The following is an 8,294-nucleotide window of genomic DNA, read 5'->3' as shown; positions in this document are numbered from 1 at the left end:
AGCCGTTGGTAAACTCGGTTGCATTTGCAGATTTCTGCATACAAACATAATTATGTTTAAACTTGCACAATGTTTTATTTATCTATGGTAAATGCCCTTATTGTACGAGAAAATAATCTACAGTAATATATAAATACACAAAGAATGGAAAACATTGCAGTACACAACAGATAAATGAGTAGAAAATACTCGTGTACAAAATGGGACGTTTCCAATTCCAGTGTGGTACTATTTTTACCATCTTATACTTTACACAGCTCTATGCCTAACGTGAATTAAATAGGAAAGCAAACATAGCAGATTATTCATGAACTGTGGGATATGTGTATGGCTTGTTGTACATTCTTAATATTTAAGTTAAATGTGAAAAGTATATGCTTTGGTTATAAACAATGCACATAACACGAAATAAGGAAAATGTGATCAATTGACAATTCAGATATGTCGACATACAGTACATGTAGAAAACATGTGAAATAAGTTGCGTTTATAATAAATCGTCAAAAAAATGGGGAAAATGACGCAATAAGTATGTCATTTTATGACGCCATCAATCAGCTGATTCATTATACGGATGGCGAAAAATTATGTCATATGACTTGATTTAAAGGTTGAAGGTCGTATAATTTTGAAGCTTAAGTTTTGTCGACTTTGTTTCTTATGAAAAATCATTCAGTGGTAAAGTAAATATAGTAAATAAAGTAAAGTAAATATAAATAAAAAAATAACAAAACAAAAATCGTGTAATTTTATATTTTATTTTAACATTTCTTTTGGTGAATATGTCATATATGTTTTTTCTGCAAAATATGCACATTTTCTTCTAATGGTGACCTTAAAATTCGATCAATGAACCAAACAATATCGACCTAATTTTAGCGCATATCGCATGACGTCATTTGAAAAGTAGTCCGTGCACGCGACAGGTATATTCCACAGTGTTGAATACAAGCAAGTATATTCCACAAGGTGTTATACCGTCAATGTCGCGGTGAAAATGGGATAACAAATATCTCTATGCATTAGCTATATAATTATTTGCAGAAAAGCTTCAATAAAAATAATGATACATCTTATTATGAAATTATAATTATCAATTGCATGCGTAAACAAGAGTAATAAAAAATTAGTGATAGAATGTGTCAGTGTTTCATTGAAAATAAACGTACAACAAAGCCCTATTAAAAGCGAAGTTCATGACGGTATTTACATGTAATTTTAATTTGGATGGGTGTTGTTCATAGAATGACTTGAGGAATATTAACCTACAACTGAAAAACACAACCTCACACACACACACACACACACACACACACGCACGCACGCACGCACGCACGCACGCACGCACGCACGCACGCACGCACGCACGCACGCGCGCACGCACACACACACACACACACACACACACACACACACACACACACACACACACACACACACACACACACACACACACACACAACATAATATATATACATATATAATATATATATATACATATATTGTTTCATTATTATTTACCCCCATTGATGTCAAACGTAATTTCTTGTTTTTATGATGTATTTCGTGCATTGCCGTAACATTACATCTTCATACGGAATGACGTATTTATAATTAACCGATGCCCGCTAAATACGTTAAATATTTTTTATTTACATTTTATAATTCATAAATACTTTATTTTTTATAAATAAAACGGGCTTGTATCTTTACCGTGTTCAATTTCCGATAATCTATAGACTTCAAATTTGTACAATATGTAACATATCTAATTTAAGCAACTGTTAAGTATGTCGGCGGTAAATTTATTCAACCAAATGCCTAGTTACTTAATACTACCAGAATGAAGACATGGTGGCATCATCAATTGCGTTTAATGACCAGACTGTCATCTGCCACCTAGTGTGATTTATGACACCATGTTGTTAGTTAGGTCTGGACAATATCTGATCAAAACGAGATAATCGTATTAGGCAGAACAAAGGGGCAATTAAACACCGGAATACAAAGGCTTAAACGATTTTAAGATTGATGCAAACAATCAAAAGAAAACTATTGCATTTAATTTTATTAAATGTTTTTTTAATGTGTCAACATGTTAGTTTTCCCGGACCAGGGTATAGGCCCCTGCCCAGACAAAAACCATTATGGTTAATTTGTAAATGTTTTTTATTTGGAATTGATCTATTTATTCATTGTGTTCAATCTTATTTGTTTCAGTAACGCAGAACAACTTGTTGGCATGTTGAAAAATAAAATCTAAATATAATCGTTTAAATATAACCGATCACGCTCTATTTCTCCCCATTGATTGTATCTTTCTTTTGACTACCAATATAGTCCGGATGTAAACACGCAGGTGCGCGTGACGTCACGCGTGAACTGGTCTATTTGTTTAACACATCGTAGCATTTGGTTTCGAGGTATAGCATTTTGTGGATTGATGTTTGTAGTGAACTGCATTCATATGGTTTTGTATTTCTATAAGGATTTAAAGAATTTAGATGTTAAGCATCACATGTTTTCGCGACTCCGGAAATAACAGCTCAATGGTACATTTGTCTTATCTTTTACTTAAAAACAAGTTAAACTAAATGACACTTAATAATATTTACATGTATATTAATTTGCAGCAAACGCACAACTAAAGAAGTCATGATTGAGAGACTGTGAGAGGTATTTGATTCCCTAAATCGGTAAGATCCATGTATTTTATGTGTTCATGGTTATGTAACGTGATTGTATATGTTTTGTCATGTCTTATCTTGTTTTATATGATTGTATTGATTTCAGATGCTTTGTTGGTTTTAATGATAGTCGGCAACTAGAATGTCATGTCTATTATTAATATGATAATAGGTGTGACCTAATTTACGGGCAAAAGCTTATTTGATGTTTGTTAAAGATAACACGGGTAATATATGTCTGCACATTATCATGCAACAGAGCATTCAATTTCTTTACAAAACAATATGTAATTTAGCAAAGCAATAAAATATAATTTGTTTTAATCTTAAACAAGTTTAATAATATTAAATTATTCATAAATTTTATAAAGCTATGCTTTATGTATAGTAACCCCTTGTACTGTTTTCAAACTCTTAAACATGTATTTCATTTTTTGTTTACGTTTAAAAACAATGTTAAAACAAAAAAAATCTCGCGAAACTGTGTTTTATTGATGTTTTCCATATGCAGGGATGCCATTTATGTTTTAGGGCGAGATTATTTCTAAAACGATTTTTAGCTCATCTATTTTTTGAAAAAAAAATTATGAGCTATTGTCATCACCTTGGCGTCGGCGTCCGGTTAAGTTTTGCGTTTAGGTCCACTTTTCTCAGAAAGTATCAATGCTATTGCATTCAAACTTGGTACACTTACTTACTATCATTAGGGGACTGGGCAGACAAAGTCAGATAACTCTGGCGTGCATTTTGACAGAATTATGTGCCCTTTTTAAACTTAGAAAATTGAAAATTTTGGTTAAGTTTTGTGTTTTGGTCCATTTTCTTCCTTAAAGTATCAAAGCTATTGCTTTCATACTTGCAACACTTACTAACTATCATAAGGGGACTGTGCAGGCAAAGTTATGTAACTCTGACTGGCATTTTGACAGAATTATTTTCCCTTTATATACTTAGAAAATTGAAAATTTGGTTTAAGTTTTGTGTTTTGGTCCACTTTATTCCTACAGTAGCAAGCTATTGCTTTCATACTTGCAACACTTATTAACTATCATAAGGGGACTGTGCAGGCAAAGTGATGTAACTCTGACTGGCATTTGGACATAATTATGGGCCCTTTATACTTAGAAAATTGAAAATGTGGTTAAGTTTTGTGTTTTGGTCAACTGTACCCATAAAGTATCATAGTTATTGCTTCCATACTTGGAACACTCGCAAACTATAATAAGGGGACAGTAAAAGGACAAGTTGCATAACTCTGGTTGTCATTTTTACAGAATTATGGCCCTTTTTTGACTTAGTAAATTTGAATATATGGTTAAATTTTGTGTTTCGATCCACTTTACTTCTAAAGTATCAAGGCTATGGCTTTCAATCTTCAAATACTTTCATGCTATCATGAGGTTACTGTACCTGGCAAGTTGAATTTTACCTTGACCTTTGAATGACCTTGACTCTCAAGGTCAAATTATTAAATTTTGCTAAAACTGCCATAACTATATTTATGATTAGATTTGATCAATACTTTGACAAAACAACTCTTACCTAACATACCACAATAGACTCCACCCAAACCATCCCCCACGCCCCAGGAATCACCCACCATTTTTTTTAAAGATCATCTCACAAATGACCACCACACCCTCACACTATACCCCCCCCTCCCCACCCCCCCCAAATTTTTTGGAACGGGTAACGGTTAAAAAACACAAATATTTATTTTTATTATTTTATTTTTGAAATACCGTCCAACCATCGCACCCAAGAATCCCCTCCCCCCCACCCCCCCCCCTACCCCCGAATTTTTTTTTTCGCATTTTTTTCGCATTTTTGGAAGATAATGTAATAAATGACCACATCCCGACACTATACACCCTTCTTCACTCCACCCCTCCCTCCTTTGTGATTGAAATTGAGAGTCCCTTCACCTTTAAAAAGAAAATAGATGAGCGATCTGCACCCGCAAGGCGGTGCTCCTGTATTTAACTTAAGTGCACCCGCAAGGCGGTGCTCCTGTATTTAACTTAAGTATAAAAAAGAAAGGTGCCGTACTTCATTATTTTGGTCCCATGTCTAAATCATCGACATCGTAAATGTATCCCCTGCATATGTAAATGAAAAACTTTTTGTACTTAATTAATGTTAAAAAACATATAAATGCAACAATGCTTGCGGGAGTGTTTGCATCTATCTTGAAAGAAGTGCATAGACCTCATTCACTGCGCAAAATTACACAGACCAGAAATATCACCTTTGGCTTTGGACACAATACTCTTTGCATATCTGCCGCACTGTTAGAGCTTATGTTAGCAAGCACCACATATTTTTAATGTCACCATAATCAATGGTGAATTATACATTCTCTTAAATAATTAGTGAATACTAGTCAGAAAATATACACTTTGTACCCTATATGTAAAAGAGTAAATGTTTAAATATAGAATAAAAATTGCAAAATTCAGGGGAGGTAATAAATGGATATACATTTTTGAAAGAAAATCTAACCCACATTAAAAAGTACTATATATTTGTTAATATGACAGAATTAAAAATTGCATTAACATACTTTACATATATTATACATTTCACACAGAGAAGGAAACCCGGTTGGTTGCAACAGTGCTGTATACGAGTTATTTAGAACTTCCCCCTCTTGGATTGCACGCTGTAATGAATTGAAATGCACCTTTTTATGATAATAATAAAAAATACTGTGTCTTTTTGCAAAAAAATACCTCATTAAGAAAATATAATGTAATAATATAAATTTAAAGTGCATAATTGTGGTATGAGTATTTAATTTACTATACCTGCACTATGTAATTTCATGACATGAAAGTTAATTTATATGACATTTTATGACAAACCGTGTTTTCAAATGGTTATATATGTACAATAAATAGCACATGCTAATCAGGGAAGACGCTTTCCGCTTTTATTGTATTTTTCGTTTAAAGATCTCTCCCCTTAACAAATATCCAGTTTAGGTAGAAATTGTCGTGCCTGATGAGCCTTTGCGGACTCCACAGGCTAATCTGGGAGGACACTTTATGCACAGGCTAATCTGGTAGGATACTATGCACAGGCTACTCTGGAAGGACACTTTATGCACAGGCTAATCTGGGAGGACACTTAATGCACAGGCTAATCTGGGAGGACACTTTATGCACAGGCTAATCTGGGAGGACACTTTATGCACAGGCTAATATGGGAGGACACTTTATGCACAGGCTAATCTGGGAGGACACTTTATGCAAAAAGCTCATTTTTCCAGATTGAGGCTCATATAATTTTTTGTTTAAATAATAACATTATGTACATAATTCAAAAATTGGGACTGTGAAAAAACTAATGTAAATAATATACACTTAATATATCAATAATACCTGATTTGTCTACATTGTTTTCTTAGTCTCCGATCACCATAGGATGGAATATAAAAATAATAATCCTGAAATAGAGATACAAATTAAATAATACATGGTTTTACTTTATCCCACAGTACTGCTGCATTAATTAAGATGACAAATATTGAAAATGAAATAAACATTCAATACTTTTAGATTCATTTAAATACAATTTAAATGCAACTAGAAATGGCGCTGCAGAGAACGACGCGTATCCCCACGCCGCATGTTTGACCCAGGGGCGCGCCAGGGTTGGTAATGAGGCCATGCATGATAGTTGAGATTGACTGTATTGTAATAAGAGAGGTTCAGTATCAATTGGAAGTGAATCGGTGTAGAAATAAGGAAATTATAGTAAAAGGCAATTTTTGGTGGGCGTGGGCTATGTGGACAGGGCGCCCATGGGTTGGTAATAGGGCCATGCATAGTTGAGATTAACCGTATTGTCATAAGACAGGTTCAGTGTCAATTTGAAGTGAATCGGTGTAGAAATGAAGAAGTTATAGTAAAAGGCAATTTTGGGTGGGCGTGGCCTATGTGGGCGGGGCGCCTCAGGGTTGGTAATGGGGCCATGCATAGCGGAGATTGACCATATTGTCATAAGAGAGGTTCAGTATCAATTTGAAGTGAATCGATGTAGAAACGAAGAAACTATAGTAAAAGGCAATTTTGGGTGGGCGTGGCCTATGTGGGCGGGGCGCCCCAGGGTTGGTAATGAGGCAATGCATAGTTGATATTAACTGTATTGTCATAAGAGAGGTTCAACATCGATTTGAAGTGAATTGGTGTAGAAATGAAGAAATTATAGTAAAAGGCAATTTTAGGTGGGCGTGACCTATGTGGGCATGGCCTATGTGGGCGGGGCGCCCCAGGGTTGGTAATGAGGCCATGCATAGCTGAGATTGACCGTATTGTCACTGGAGAGGTTCAGTATCAATTTGAAGTGAATCGGTGTGGAAATGAAGAAATTATAGTAAAAGGCAATTTTGGGTGGGCGTGGCCTATGTGGGCGGGGTGCCCTAGGGTTGGTAATGGGGCCATGCATAGTTGAGATTGACCGTATTGTCATAAAAGAGCCTCGGTATCAATTTGAAGTAAATCGGTGCAGAAATGAAGAAGTAAATGTAAAATAACAAAAAAATTGAGTGAAAATCTCTGACCCGGCCCCGTCGCAACCCCCATAACTTTTGACCCAGGGGTCAGATCAAAATTCCGTCACTGTCACCGTCGCACACATGCTAATAGCTACCATGTATGTAAGTTTCAAGGTTTTAGTCTTAATAGTGTAGGAGGAGCAGGTGACCAGGACGGACAGACGGACGGACAGACGCACATCACAATATCCCCACTTTTTCTCCGAAAAACATGGGGATAATAAACATAGCTTATATGCTATACTAAATCAAATTACGTTAGAAAAGAAATAAAACGCATCGCAAAAAGTATGCGTTGTCGGCAGGATTCGAACCTGCGCGGGAAAATCCCAAAAGATTTCAAGTCTATCGCCTTAACCACTCGGCCACGGCAACTTTACACTGTCTCTTCAATCTTCGAAGAAATCGCGGGAAATCATTATGGGTGCGCTACCTTAAAATTTGCAATTTTACAAGAATACATGTAACAATTCAGTTTTGACTACAAATAATGCAATACTAAAAAGTGGCAGGTGGAAACAACTTATATATGCTCAAGAACTTAAAGTGTTCTAGTTTTTCATGTAGTTTTTTTATCAAAATGTTTTCATTGTTTTCAAAACCTATTGCAATACCAGTTAACAGTAGTGCAGAAAATAGATATCATTAAGCATACGTACAGAGAATAAATTTGTAATTTTAAACTAAACAAAATGATATGTAACATTAAAGTTATTTCTATTTTAGTAACATTTCAATAGGTATAACATATCTTCTATTGAGCTTGCATGACACTTAAGCTGAACAGAATTCACTGGGGAGGGATATCATGCTTAGTCTATTTGAGGCGTATCAACCCTCACCAAGTTCATTTCTTTGTTTTATCAATGACAAGAACAAAGAAACACTGATTGTTTTTAATGATAAACCTATTGAAGAACAATGTGCTTATACGCTTATGGCTGCCTTTTGTATGCTGACATTTCTTTTTAATTTGAATTTCAAACTACAAAGTCATTTAAAGTGACAAACCGGTACCTTCAATGAAAATGTAAAGCTATACTTGTTTA

General features: G+C 34.9%; 1 non-coding gene across 1 annotated transcript; it reads right to left on the bottom strand.

Moving 5' to 3' along the window:
* Nucleotides 1-7,538: 7,538 nt before the first annotated feature.
* Trnas-uga (transfer RNA serine (anticodon UGA)) lies at nucleotides 7,539-7,620 on the bottom strand. The gene has a single exon. It is a non-coding gene; the product is annotated as a tRNA-Ser (tRNA).
* Nucleotides 7,621-8,294: the final 674 nt, after the last annotated feature.

The sequence above is a fragment of the Dreissena polymorpha genome, chromosome 13 (assembly GCF_020536995.1).
Source record: "Dreissena polymorpha isolate Duluth1 chromosome 13, UMN_Dpol_1.0, whole genome shotgun sequence".
NCBI lineage: Eukaryota > Metazoa > Mollusca > Bivalvia > Myida > Dreissenidae > Dreissena > Dreissena polymorpha.
This window is presented reverse-complemented; position numbering and strand designations above follow the sequence as displayed.